Source organism: Frieseomelitta varia, unplaced genomic scaffold (assembly GCF_011392965.1).
Source record: "Frieseomelitta varia isolate USP_RPSP 00005682 unplaced genomic scaffold, Fvar_1.2 scaffold_271, whole genome shotgun sequence".
Classification (NCBI taxonomy): Eukaryota; Metazoa; Arthropoda; class Insecta; order Hymenoptera; family Apidae; genus Frieseomelitta; species Frieseomelitta varia.
The window spans coordinates 167,074-180,688 of record NW_025110003.1 but is presented as its reverse complement, the minus strand read 5'-3'; the positions used below and the strand labels follow the sequence as shown (position 1 = coordinate 180,688).

Below are 13,615 nucleotides of genomic sequence, written 5' to 3'. Positions count from 1 at the left end.
GTAAATGTTCGTTGATGGAGCTTATATTTTTTCCGCTACATGTGATGGTTATGTCATCCGCAAATATCTGAGTTTTTATTGGTGGCTTGAGGTTGATGGTGATGATTCCTATTAAAAATAGTGTGGTGCTCGCTCATTACTGATCCTTGTGGGACTTCGTTTTTGATTGTAACTGGTTGTGACAGAGATCCATTTGCTCTGACTTGGATTGATCTATTGGATAAGAAGTTGCTTATGAAAGATAGCATATTGCCATTTACTTTTACTCGATGAGGGAATTAATGATTTTGATTCTCAAGATTGTGTCGAAGGCATACGGCGACTATGTATTCTTTGTTGAGGAAGGCGTTACAGATATTTGTTTCCAAGATCGTTAGAACGTCTATGGTTGAACGGTAATGTCGGAAACCGTATTAGTTTGGGAATAATATTTTATTTGAAGATGTTTGTTGAAAACATTTGTATGTTGTTTTTGAAATATTTTACTTATTTAGTATAAGTAAGAAATATTTTATTTATTTAGTTTAAGTAATAAATATTTTATTTATTTATACATAGCATTATAATATTTTATTTACACACTATTTCAAAATAATATTTTATTTGAAGAGTGTTGAAAACATTTGGATTTTGTCTTGAAATATTTTATTCACTTTCATTCATTTTCTTTATTTCAACCATTATTGCTAATAATAATAATTCACGTTCGATATATTTCTTCAGTATAAATAATTTCTTCATCTTTCTGTGTATTACAAATCGAATAGCTGTTCTGTGTCCAAAAATTCCACTTGATCTTATTTCAAAGCGTTAAAGACTCTGATATGAATAGTTCTCGTAAATTCGTTTTTAAAGTGATTTTAGATATCATGCAATAGATAATAAATTCAAACGCGTGTTTGAATTTATTATCTAGTGCAAAAATTTTTCTTATGACTGAAACCATCGCGAAGCCTTGAAACTCATTATATGTACGATTTTTTTTCACCATTTTACTGAACTTTTAACTAGGATTTCCTGAATTGTTTTCATGTAATACTAATATTTAACCTATGATGAAAAAAAAATCGTCGTGGAAACTAATAATACAAATTATTTAATGCTTTCATACGGGTTTGAATTTTTTTCAAGGAAAAAGCAGTCTTATAAAATGATGGAAAAAAGAAAACGAACTTACAAATTCAAAGCAGAGATTTAAAAATGAGGCCATGTTATATCATCTTTTTCAAATTATCGACAATTTTCCATTGGTGCAATTCACTGCGTTTAAAAATGTTACAAGACCATATTCTCCGAGTAACATTTACAGCCAACGTTCCATCTGAAACGATGCAATTTCTTTTACAAGCAATTATTTCAAATATTTTATATTATATTTCAAGTATTTTAAATTTTTGTTACGACTATTTCAAGTGTTTTAAATTATATTATATTTCAAGTATTTTAAATTTTTGTTACGAACTTGCACCTGTAAAATTGCAAAATCGTATAAAAAGAATTTTCACTTACAAAATTATAGCACAAGAATAAATAAAAATAAAAATAATCCAAGATTTATTAAAAAAATAAATTGTAAAAATCTAGTATGGGTAAACGAATCAAGAATTCGAGTTTACAGATTATTAAGTATTAAGTGTTTCTAAACTCTGCTCAATTTATTTTGCAGAGGTTTCACAATTTTTGCCATCTCTCTATTAGATCTAAATGACTAAATACTAATTTATTAATACTTGACAATAATTTTTCCTTTCTTACAAATTACTTTCTTTTATTTTCACGAATTTTTCATTTCCACAGAAATAATTTCCCTTCATTTATATTAAATTCTGTTTAAACTACAAACCACAAATTTTTAAAATTTTTAATATTTGATTTTTGAGTATTTGATCATAACTCGAAATATAATAAAAAAAAGAAAGAAGAAGAAAAACTTGGATCAATAGTGCATGGCTCTTTTATATAAATTATCCAAATAATGGAGTCTTTATTATGATTTATTATGTAGTTTCTATTTAGATTTCACTTTTTCAATTATGTTCATAAAAATGTGACAATGCATAAAAATCTATAGACTATTAATAAACTTGAACGTTTAGAGTGATTTATGTACATTTAAAATTTATCGATTGCTCATTTATTCTTGAGTTTGTTTTTATTAAATATATATTTTTGTAATAAACATCTTGTATAACTTTTATATATAGGGTGTTTCCAATTCTACACGAAAGAACAAGTCTAAAAAGGAAGAATAAAATTTTTTCATTTCAAAGCTTCATTATCGAGTTTGAAAATCTATCGAGTACACTTCGTTTTAGCGAAGTTTAGGCTTGAAAGAAAACTTTTTGCATAAAATTTTCCGCCTTCGAGGAAATCAAGTTTGAAAAGTTATTGTCGAAGCAATTTTTAACGAGACACATTCAAAGTTCATTCTCTTGAAAATGAAACTTTAAATGAAAAAAAAAAAGTTATTCCGCGTTCATTTAATTCATTTTCGCACGTAGAATGATTTCGTGTCAATTATTCTCGCCTATCTTTCACGTCTAGAATTAGCCAAATTCAAGTATACTTGATGAAATTTTCAAATTCCATTTTCTCCAAAATGTAAACTTAAGTAAAAAAATTTTATTTCTTTGACTTATTTTTTCATATAGAGTCACTTTCTTTCTTAAATGAAATTTTTTCCACGGTTCAATCACTTATATATATTATTTTTACTGTATATAAATTTACTTATATATTATTTTATATATCATTACTATTATTTTTTATTTCTACCACAAATATTCTAACTATATACTACATACTCTATAACATACTATCAACCAACTATTCTGCAACTATTTCAACTATATACCACAAATATTCTTATTATTATAAATACAATTTCACATTACATATTTCAATCAATTAATCATTGTCAAAATAAATCAGTGACCTCGAGTAACTTTTAGGTTTTAAATCATCGCCTGATTAATTTACCTTTATATTTAAATCAATTACCAAATGCAATCACAATGATTGTAATCATTAATCAATTAATCATTTCCGAAACAAATCGATAATCTCGTTTAACCTTTGTAATTTGTAATTTTTAAATCATCGCACGATTAATTTTTCTTACGATCTGTAACGTTGCCATAACACGTGTTCAAATGTGTTAATTACCTAGAGTTGTGCTATTCGATACCTGCCGTATTATTTTCTGCATAATAGTATCTGTCCTCGTTGAATTTATAATAACTTATATTATTTATAACCATTTACCGTAATACTGCAACAAATGTTGATTTTTCTGCAGGTAATCGCAAATAATAAACGTGTAGTTTCTACGAAATACATACATACGTAAAACTAAACTACGTCACTAAAATGCAATCGTAATCAAAGGTGTAGTCATTTTGTGATTAATCGTAACAATTCGATTACAATAATTTTGATTACTTCTATTATTTGCTAATCAGCAATCATAATTAATATCTTGATTGAATGATCGATATTCTGCCCAACTCCGCCATAACCTATATTTATACTTAACCTATATTTATGCTTATAACCTACATATCTGGTTTTACCAATGGTTCTCCACATCCGATTCGCGTTAACACGGCCACCGTTTCCCAATCGCCGTCACAATCTCAATTTATATTCTGACGTATAACGACTCCGATCATCGTTCAGTGAAATGTGTCCCACAAGTTACACAAACACATTATACCACGTGATGCAATCCGCATAGAAAAAGCATATTCGAATCGACACGTGAAGACCTTTCCTTCGGGAATAATGTAAGTAGATACATGCTTCGAAAGAGAAGCGTGTTTCATAAACCATGTATTGTAACATAATCTCTCTATCGTGTAAATCTAAACACGATGTAAATGTAGATTTAACAAGATTTGAAGTATTGTATCTGTACATACATAATATATCTCTCTCTTGGCTTCTTTATATGTAACACAGGTATTGTATCAACGTTAGTTAATTATGTAATTGGTTCTTTTGATGACTTAATTTTTTTCGTTGGAAATTAAATGTCATTAATATTGGACAATTTAAACTAAATGTTTAAACTGTTGTAATTTTGGATGGAACAATAAAATCTGGACTCATTTTAAAGTTTCAATTATCTTAAAATGTATACCGCCTAACTCAAACATGCAATACACAGTAAATACTGAAAATAACTGAATAATTTTTTCAACATTGCAAATGAAATATTCCCAATTTCGAATAACTAATTTTAGTTGTGTTATTATTTAATACGTGTGCTAATGGCAATGTCATATGGAGATATTTTATTTTATTAAAGCTATCAATACATGGCAACATTTAAATCTAACACAAAACTAATTCAAGATGGCATCAATACAAATGTAATTAATGCAAACGTTAGAGATACAATATATAAGGTGACAAAAATATCTTTACGAATATTTCAAAAACTGTTTGCAACTGTTGTGTAGAGAAAAACATTATTCAGAATGTCAACCTATTTTAAATATTATTAATTACTATTTTATACTACCTACACAATAATATTTTATATATATATATACAGAATTGTACCAATAATGATGAAAATATTATCGATAATTTAAAGTATTGTAATTTCATCATTAAAAAAAGTCATTCGTAAAATATAACAATCTACTTGCAATTAGTTTGATTTTACGAAACCTCTGCTTTGACAATTGTGAGTTCGAAGACGATTTTTACATTATATCATAGAATGAGACAATTACTTTTTTCTCTAAAATTGTCAAAATTCAAATACGTGTAAAATTTAAAAAATTTTGTTCGTAATTAAATCCATCATCATTTCGAAGATTGAAGTCTTTCTTTTCAAAACTTTCCGTACAATTTTTTCTTACTGTTTTATTGAACTTTGACTTTAACATTCAAAGTTCAATAAAATTAAAAAAAAAAAAAAAAAAAACTATACCAACGAATTTTGAGAAATCATTGTTCAAAAGATCAGTCGTTTCTTTTTTACAAAATTATATCAATTTAAATTATCGACAATTTTTCACTGTCATCGGTCACTGTATATTAAAATTATTTATATTTTTTATTACAAGTATTGATAATATTAAGTATAACATTAAGTATTGATACAAGTATTGACAATATTTTCTATTATTTTTTATTATTTAATGTCACTTTGATATTATTTATCCACACAATCTATACATGAAGTAAGATGGTGTCATTTTATCTCATACAAGTTACAGAATGCATTTATTACCTTATTTCATGTGTGATCTCATTCCTTTTATAATTTATGCATTTTACAGTTATTTTTTAATACGATTGTAAAATGCGAAAGAGACGAGTTTGGTCACAAGATGAAAAAATATACACAAATCTTTTCTACATAGTGTTTTAAATATTTAAATTGATGGCATGAATCTTGTACTAAATATCTATAAGAGTTGGTTCATTCACATGATAGAATTGTATTTACTCACAAATTAGTTTTTAATTTTAAACCAGTGTATAGTAATAAAATTGTTCTTTTTTTTTTGGAATAAATATTTTTGTTTCTAATAAGATTTTGCTAAAATATTCCTTTTTGTTTATATAAGAAATAAAAAAGTTATTTTATATATAATAATAAAAAAGTTACTTTTACTTGTGATTAGTATGGCCAGCGTGTCTCGATCACCACCCCCACCTGTAAACACAATTAACGAGTCATTTAACCTAGCACGTGCAATTTGCATGCGAACGCAAGTCGAAGTAATCATATGCGACGAAAAGATATAAAAGCATAATAATCAAAATTTATCTATTGGCAATATTAATGCTATTCGATCATTTCTTTTGGTTTCTTGCATAGTGCGAAGCGGTTAAATTATGTAGGCATAATTTCTTGGGGAATCTTCTAGACCAGTGGTTCCCAACCTTTTTTTCTCTCCCGTATCCATTGATTAGACTTTTCATCTATGAACATCATAATCAAACCCCCATCCCTCAAAAAAGTTTGTTTTCTGTTTTTAATTTTCTGTTAGCTAAATAATCAAACGACTTAAATTATCGGAACACTATAATTTTGTCTTTATTTTAACTCCTTCCTTTTTTTTTTTTTTAATGTTTTCCGCTATTGCTAATTGTTATTTTCGCGTATCCCCAGGGGTACGTATTCTCACAGGTTGGGAACCGCTGTTCTAGATTTAGATTTCTTGTCAGCGCCAAAAAATTTATCGTCTTATTCTCCATGCTCGCAAGATGTCGTAAAATTGTGGTTCTTGTGTCGTGATTGCTTGTTGTTGTTATCAATCTCTGTCACTGACCTGCGGATCTGTTTTACTTTTACAATTAGCGTTCTTCAGGAATGCTTGAACGTCGATGATGCGATCGATCTTCGATTTTTTGGTAATCAAACGGCCCCCATGATTTTTTGAAATGATGAAACGACGATGGATTAGTGTTGTAAAGAGAGTACGCACGTTATTATACTTTCTGTTACTCGTGATTTTCGATCTCACTTCGCTGAAACTACCACTAGGTGGCACAACAGGCGAGTTGCATGAAAAAAAAACGTGGGATCTGGATAATGTGAAAATCGGTCGACCGTTTGCAAAACCGTTGTTTCACGATTGGCAACGTGAAATGGCAAAATTTCCCGTGTATCGAGTCCTCTCACTGAACTAAACGGCAAGTCAGTGAACCACATTTAGTTAGAAAATTGCATCAGTACGTGCAATCGCGATGCACTGGCGCTGCCTTCGGGAAAAAAGCGTAACGGCACATTCGATCCAACGATTAGCCAACAGATTTACCATCATAAAGGAGTGAAATATTCGCAATCGATCGCAATCCGCCTGACTGTCGACCAAAAATAAATCAACTATCAACGATCAAATTTTTCAACGATAATCGTTACTCGCAATTAATGATTACGTTTATTTACTTATTAATAATTTCGAATTATTAATTATTTAAATTTCAAACTGTTAATAAATAATTATCAAGTTCCTAGTTTAACCTTTTGCGCTGGAATGACGTGCCACGCACGTCGAGAATATTTGGCCAAAAAAATTGCAATATTTTCTCAGTTTAGTACATTGAAATATTGAAATATTTAATTTAGTATATTGAAGTGTATTGAAATATTTAATAAAATATTTAATCTAGTAAATATTGATATTTAATAAATATTCAATTAATTAAATTAATATCACAAATAATAATAATTAATTAATTGACATTATTATTTATATTTAATAGATATTTAATTTAGTATATTGAGGTATAATTGAAATATAACCCAGGCAAAACAAATAATAAATTTATTACTTCTTAGTAATTTCTATCCAGTGATATACCGATGAATTCAACAAAGAAGACGAATTATTGTACACGGTTTGGTCACTCGTTATGGTCCGCGAACCCCAGTTACTAGCGCAAGAGATTAATCGTTGGCTGCGATGAACGACCTAACTTAATTTATAAAATATCTATAAAATGCAGTATGCATAACTTATAAAACACAGTTTATGTATAGTAAATATTGAAAATATTTTTACGTACAGTGATTCAGATTATACATTAGATTAGATATTCGAACACTGAATATTGAAACTGTTGCAATTTCGTCAAGTGAAATCGCACAATAATAAACTTGGGCTCGTTTTAAAGTTCCAAGCCTCTACTTTCAAAATGCTTCGTTCATTTTATTTCAAGATGTCTTCACATCACATAGCAGGTAAGAAAGTGAAGATACTTTACTTCTCGAAAATGCAATGAATTGTCACTGTGTGTAGAAACATTGAAAAATTTTTTTCATGACTGAATCTATAGTAAATTTGAAGATTGAAATTTCTCTATTAACTTAATGTACGATTTTTTTTTTTTTCGCCAATATTATTACGAGTTCTTGAATTTTGCTACGAACATTTATCGTGGTACTATTTATTAAATAGTATTCAATATTTGCCACAATAATTATTTAATATTGAGGACAAATTATCGTTGCTGCTGTCGAATGATTTTTATTTTATAAATTCTACTCAAAATGAAAGTTCCGTTTTCAAAAATTTTTTTCATTTATTCTTATTAGAACTTGGAATGTAAGAACGTTTTTCCTTTTTTTTGAAAAGCTCCACAGTCTATGTTTTAAATGGTATCTAAATTTATATATAAAATTAATTATTTATAAATTTATGTCTTAAATTAAGAACTTTTTGAATGTTTGATTCGTATTGAAGTATTATACAAATAATCTTATAAATATATAAGTGTTAAGGCATTGTGCGTATATCATTTTCTAATTAGTCCAATTAGTCTATTTATAGTATAAGGTTAGGTTAAAGTCTGGCATGCAATACTAGTATGTAAAGGAAAAGAAATAAGAGAACACTTGACAATTAAGGGAATTAAAAGGGAAAACAAAATGTAAAGAATAATATAAGTACTGAGGTCTATTTCTAGGCCAAAAGGCTGAAATAAAGATTCAGTCATTCATTATACAAATAATCTTATAAACAATAATAAAATAATTGGTTTATTTATTAGAGATTCAAGGAAGATAATGTATAAATACTAATCAATAAATACTGCCAAATTGATATTATTTAAATATTGCCAATATTTACCAATAATTGTTTCACTAAAATCGCTGTAAACTGTTTAATACTCAGACTAATAAGATAAACTGACTGCCAGCTGTTGTAGTTGTTATTCCAGAAATTATATTGCATTTAATCAAAGACAATTGACGGTATGGAAACGTTTTTATTAAGAAATATTGCGTCACTCGATATCTGACATGTTGCTCATTAATACGTATTGTTCCACCTGCTGCACATGTGGTGAAAAAAGATGATGTCATTTCAACGTGCAAACGAAAATGATATCACTGTATTATTCATTATACATTTACATTCTAGCTTGAGTGGATGAATCAAACAGTTGCGTGTTTCTTTATTCCAGCGAAAACAGATAAACAATCGTCCGTGTTAATCAAATCTTGCAATATGGTGTAATTCAACGTGATTATACGTATAATTCTTACTAAAATCATGCTCGAAAGAATGTAAAAATGCAAGGAAATAACTATGAGTCGATCAATTGTGAGTTTACGATTTAGAAAGAAAATTGAACTTTTCACATTTGTTTGGTGTTACATATCAAAACACATTGCAGTGTACATATATCTGAAATATATTTATGTTTGATGGATAGATAGGTAAACTTTATGTGAAGTCAACTGAAGAAACGTAATGTGTTTCCTTCAATTGTTCTTTTTTTTTTATACAAATATATTAAATTAATTATTTACTTTAAATATATTGAATTAAATTGATAATTAAATTTAACTAATAAGTTAAATTACTAAATATGTTAATTATGTGTACTGAATTGATTACTAAATGCGATTAATTGTTAAATTAAATTAGTTATAGATCGTCGATTATCCGACTCTCCATTATCTAAACGATAAATTATCCGAATGCAGAATAACTATATATTTAGAATGTTTATACTTTGGAACTTGTATCATTCCCACTTTGAATTGCAGTGACTTGTCTGAGTTTACATACAAATTTCATTAATGTCACGAATATCAAAAGAAAAAGAGTGCTGCTACAATTAAAAGTTAAATTGAATATTATTGAATATTTAAACAAGGCTGAAAAGGCTGCGTTCATTTTCTGAGTTTCTAATTAGCAAACTAATTAAAAATAACGAATCGAAAATTATTCACAAATGATGAATTAAATTAAATGGGGCTGTGTGCAAATAGATTTTTGGTAAACGAAGCATTGATATACTAGGTTCATTAATTTAAGAAAAAGCTGTTGAATTAAATATAAAACTAGATGATAATAAAAGTTCAAATTTTTATTAGATATTTTGACAAATGTAGAACAGAGTATTTTGTAAAATGAAAAGTGCATAAATGAAAGCTTGTATAGCATTGTACTACAAAGCTTCTTTTTTTTTCCATCAATGGTTCCCTGGAAAAGTTTTACCTTCGTGATGAGTAGAATACAATGAAAAAAAAAAAAAAAATTGACCTTGAAATTCAAGGCAGATTCTATACATGTATTATTTCCATCAAACTGAAGATGCGAAATTTATCTATGACAGTCACAGATGAACTTTTCTTTCTATCCTGACGAATTTCTTCATTCAGCTTGCCCCATCATGAAAATTAGCTCCCACTCTCTTCATTCTGTCTTGCCGCAGCCATCTGATGAAAGAGTGGGGCTCATGCGCGGCGAGGAAATTTCAATGTAGTGGGGAGATCGATGCAGTGGAGGGGATAGCGCTAGCGGTCAGGGGCCGCCAGTTAGCCGGCTCTGGTTTATAGACTAATGGGAAATACGTGACAAGACTGTTATTAATAGAAAATACTATATTTTATACAGGGTGTCCCGGGCTTTTCCAGCTAAACTGCGAGAGCTTATTCTAGAGGGCAAAAGAAGAACAAAATGTTATATGAATAATATGTTGATGAATTAACACTTTGTTAAGGAGATATAAACAAACAATGATAAATAGCTACTCACTATTTTTAAAGTCTCATTTCAAAATGGTGTCTTTCTGCTCGGATATAAACTTGACATCCATAAAAAATTTATTGCTCTATGCAGTGTCTCAGTATCTTGTTGCATTTCAACAACTGTATTTTTAATTCAGTTCGGTCGAGTAAACCTTTTGTTTCAAAGTATAAAGTCGAGCGGTTATAGGATCGACTTTTACCTATTTATCAACACTCGTTTCCAATTATGAAACAGGCAAAGAAAAGTAATGACTGAAATACTGAAACTTACAATTGGTAAAATACTAAGTATCTATTTTTGATTACATCTCTGTGACAAAGCGTTAATTCGCAAACTTCGTATAACATTTTTTTCTTCTTTTGACCCCTAGAATAAGCTCTCGCAGTTTGACAGGAAAAACCTAATCAGGGACACTCTATATATATGTCTTGTCTATGATACCAAGTACAATCTATACAATTGCAAATACGACAAATGCATTTGACAAATCTTCAAACTCGAATTTTTCAACAACGAAACCTCGGATTCAAAACATTTATTCTCTCTTTTCGACTTGTATTTGTACGTGGAATGGAAAACTACAAAATCCTTCAACAAGAAATGTCTATTTCAGTTTTTATTTTAAAAATATATTACATCGTCGTGACATGTGATAAAACATTGTAGTGCATAGAAGTATATTATTTAAACAACGAAAATACTTTTGACCAGCCTTTCGATTCAAAATGTCTCACAGTGTGCGTTCACGATTCGCGAGGCTTCTTCGATCGCCGAATATTCACATACGCGCACATCATCCATCCCCATTCACACTTGCACAACAACATACATATTTCAAGCTTGTTTTTAACATAATATTATTATAATATTAATATAATATTAATATAATATTAATATAATATTATTTTTACTATAATAAAATTTATAAATTATTAACTTGTAATATAAGTTTGATCGCTATTGCTGGCACTTTAATTTATCATTATTAATTTTAACTCTCCTATTTAGTTTTCATTAAATTATATAGAATTTTTTATTAATTTTATTATATATATATTTAATATAAATAAATTATATACAAAATATTAAGTTTAATTAATAATTCATAATTATATTTTAAATCTATTAATTTGTTATAATTACCATTTTTTAGTTATTACAATTATTTATTACTTTGAGAATTAGAATTAGGCAATGAACAATGTTGTAAATAATTTTTGACTTTAATTGTTTACTAAAGAAAGTGGCACCAATTAAAAAAAGAAAAAGATTGTACGTCAGTGGAAAAATCCACCTGAAGAAAGATTAATTTCTCTGTTACAAAGATACATAATAGGTTTTTTTGTTCTTTTTTTCTTTTCAAGTGTGTAAGTCGCTCTTTTCCAAATAATTCCAAAATTCTTCTAGAATGTAAATACTTGATGTTTCGAAAGATGAATATTTACAAGTTTGTTAGAAATTGTAAACAAATGAAATTAATTTATTCACCAACTTTCAAAATGTAAAGCCGATCAATAGAAAGACAGAAAAATAACAAATTGAAAATTGTATACGCATTTATATTTGAAGCCTGCGACAACAGTGAGAGCATGTTTAAATAGAGAAATAGCGGGGAATTTTTTTATTTCTTTTGCTCTCGCGCTCGAAGTCTCGTAAAAAGTTTCGGAACAGATAAAACTCGGCTAGAGCAATTCGCGATACTAAAGTCGATCCTGCACGTTGCAGCTAGACTGCAGATACCGCAGTTCGCTCTAGATCAGCGTTTCTCAACCTTTTGTTCCACGCGGCACAACACGTTGAATCATAATGCCGCTGTGGTTCAAATCTTTATACAGAGTGAGTCTCGTAACGTGACGACATTAAATAACTCTTAAAATATTTGTTGTACGAAAAAATGTTTCAGATGGAAGTTGCATGGTTTCCAGAGTGAAAAATAGTACTGTAATCAGTTTTATGTTATTTTGCTTTTTTATCAAGATACGAAGGTCACCTTCAATTTCTTTATATGAAATAGTTAATATTTCTTCCCGAATTCGGATAGAGCGTTGCATTCTACATAAAAAAGTATTACACCTAATAGGGTCTAAAATACATAGTTACTGAGATCAGCGGTCTTTTCTACATACAATGTAAAAAAATATTTTTGCTAATATCAACTATGGCAACTATGGCAAGTCGCCTTACTTAAATAAAAGATTCAGACAGAATAGTAATGAAAAAAAAACTAAATAAAATTTAATAAAATAATGTAATAAAAATTTGAAAAAAGTGATTTAATAAAAATTCAATAAAATATAAAATACAAACATTTTTGTCGGAGCAACAGACAATTTGTTCATCAATATTAAAAAAGGTTTTTAATATTTGTAGTAAACTGTCAATGAATACTACTCGACTATAAAAATGGATTTTTAGTTAAATGCTTTAAAATAACTTTATCATTCATCTGAGATATTAGCAAAACTATTTTCTCACATTGTATTTAGAAAAGATCTCTGTAATCTCAGTAACTATGTATTTTAGACCCTATTCAGTGTAATACTTTTTTATGTAGAATTCAACGCTTTATCCAAATTCGGGAAGAGATATTAAAATTCTATTCTATTTAAAAAATTAAAGGTGACCTTCGTATCTTGGTAAAAGAGAAAAATAACATAAAACTGATTACAGTGCTATTTTTCACCCTGGAAGCCATGCAACTTCCATTTGAAACATTTTTTCGTACAACAAATATTTTAAGAGTTATTTGATGTCGTCACGTTATATACAGGGTGACGTTCATACATAGTTTGAGCCGTTGTTTTTGAAGATATGATTAAAAACTTTGTTAACAAAAATAATTTAGTTCAGAGAGAGAGAGAGAGAGACATAACGTGTTAGTAATAGCTTTTTTGTAGGTGAAGGGGTTCTCTTTTTTTAATGAAATGACATACATTTTTGCTTCATTAATCGATTCTCTATAAAAAAAAAAAAGTCTAATTCTAACTTTGTCCAATTCTAATTAGCCTAATTTTGTACAAATGTTGTTTGAAAACATTGTTGTTGTGTTCATTACGGTCCATGCCTTTCATACATAGATTTTTGAACCTAACCTAACCTAAACT

At 28.4% G+C, this 13,615-nt stretch overlaps 1 long non-coding RNA gene across 1 annotated transcript; it reads right to left on the bottom strand.

Moving 5' to 3' along the window:
- Positions 1-572: 572 nt before the first annotated feature.
- LOC122528946 lies at positions 573-6,716 on the bottom strand. The gene is made up of 4 exons (XR_006306705.1): positions 6,294-6,716; positions 5,627-5,674; positions 1,178-1,321; positions 573-1,050 (listed from the first exon to the last, which is right to left on the bottom strand). It is a non-coding gene; the product is annotated as an uncharacterized LOC122528946 (long non-coding RNA).
- Positions 6,717-13,615: the final 6,899 nt, after the last annotated feature.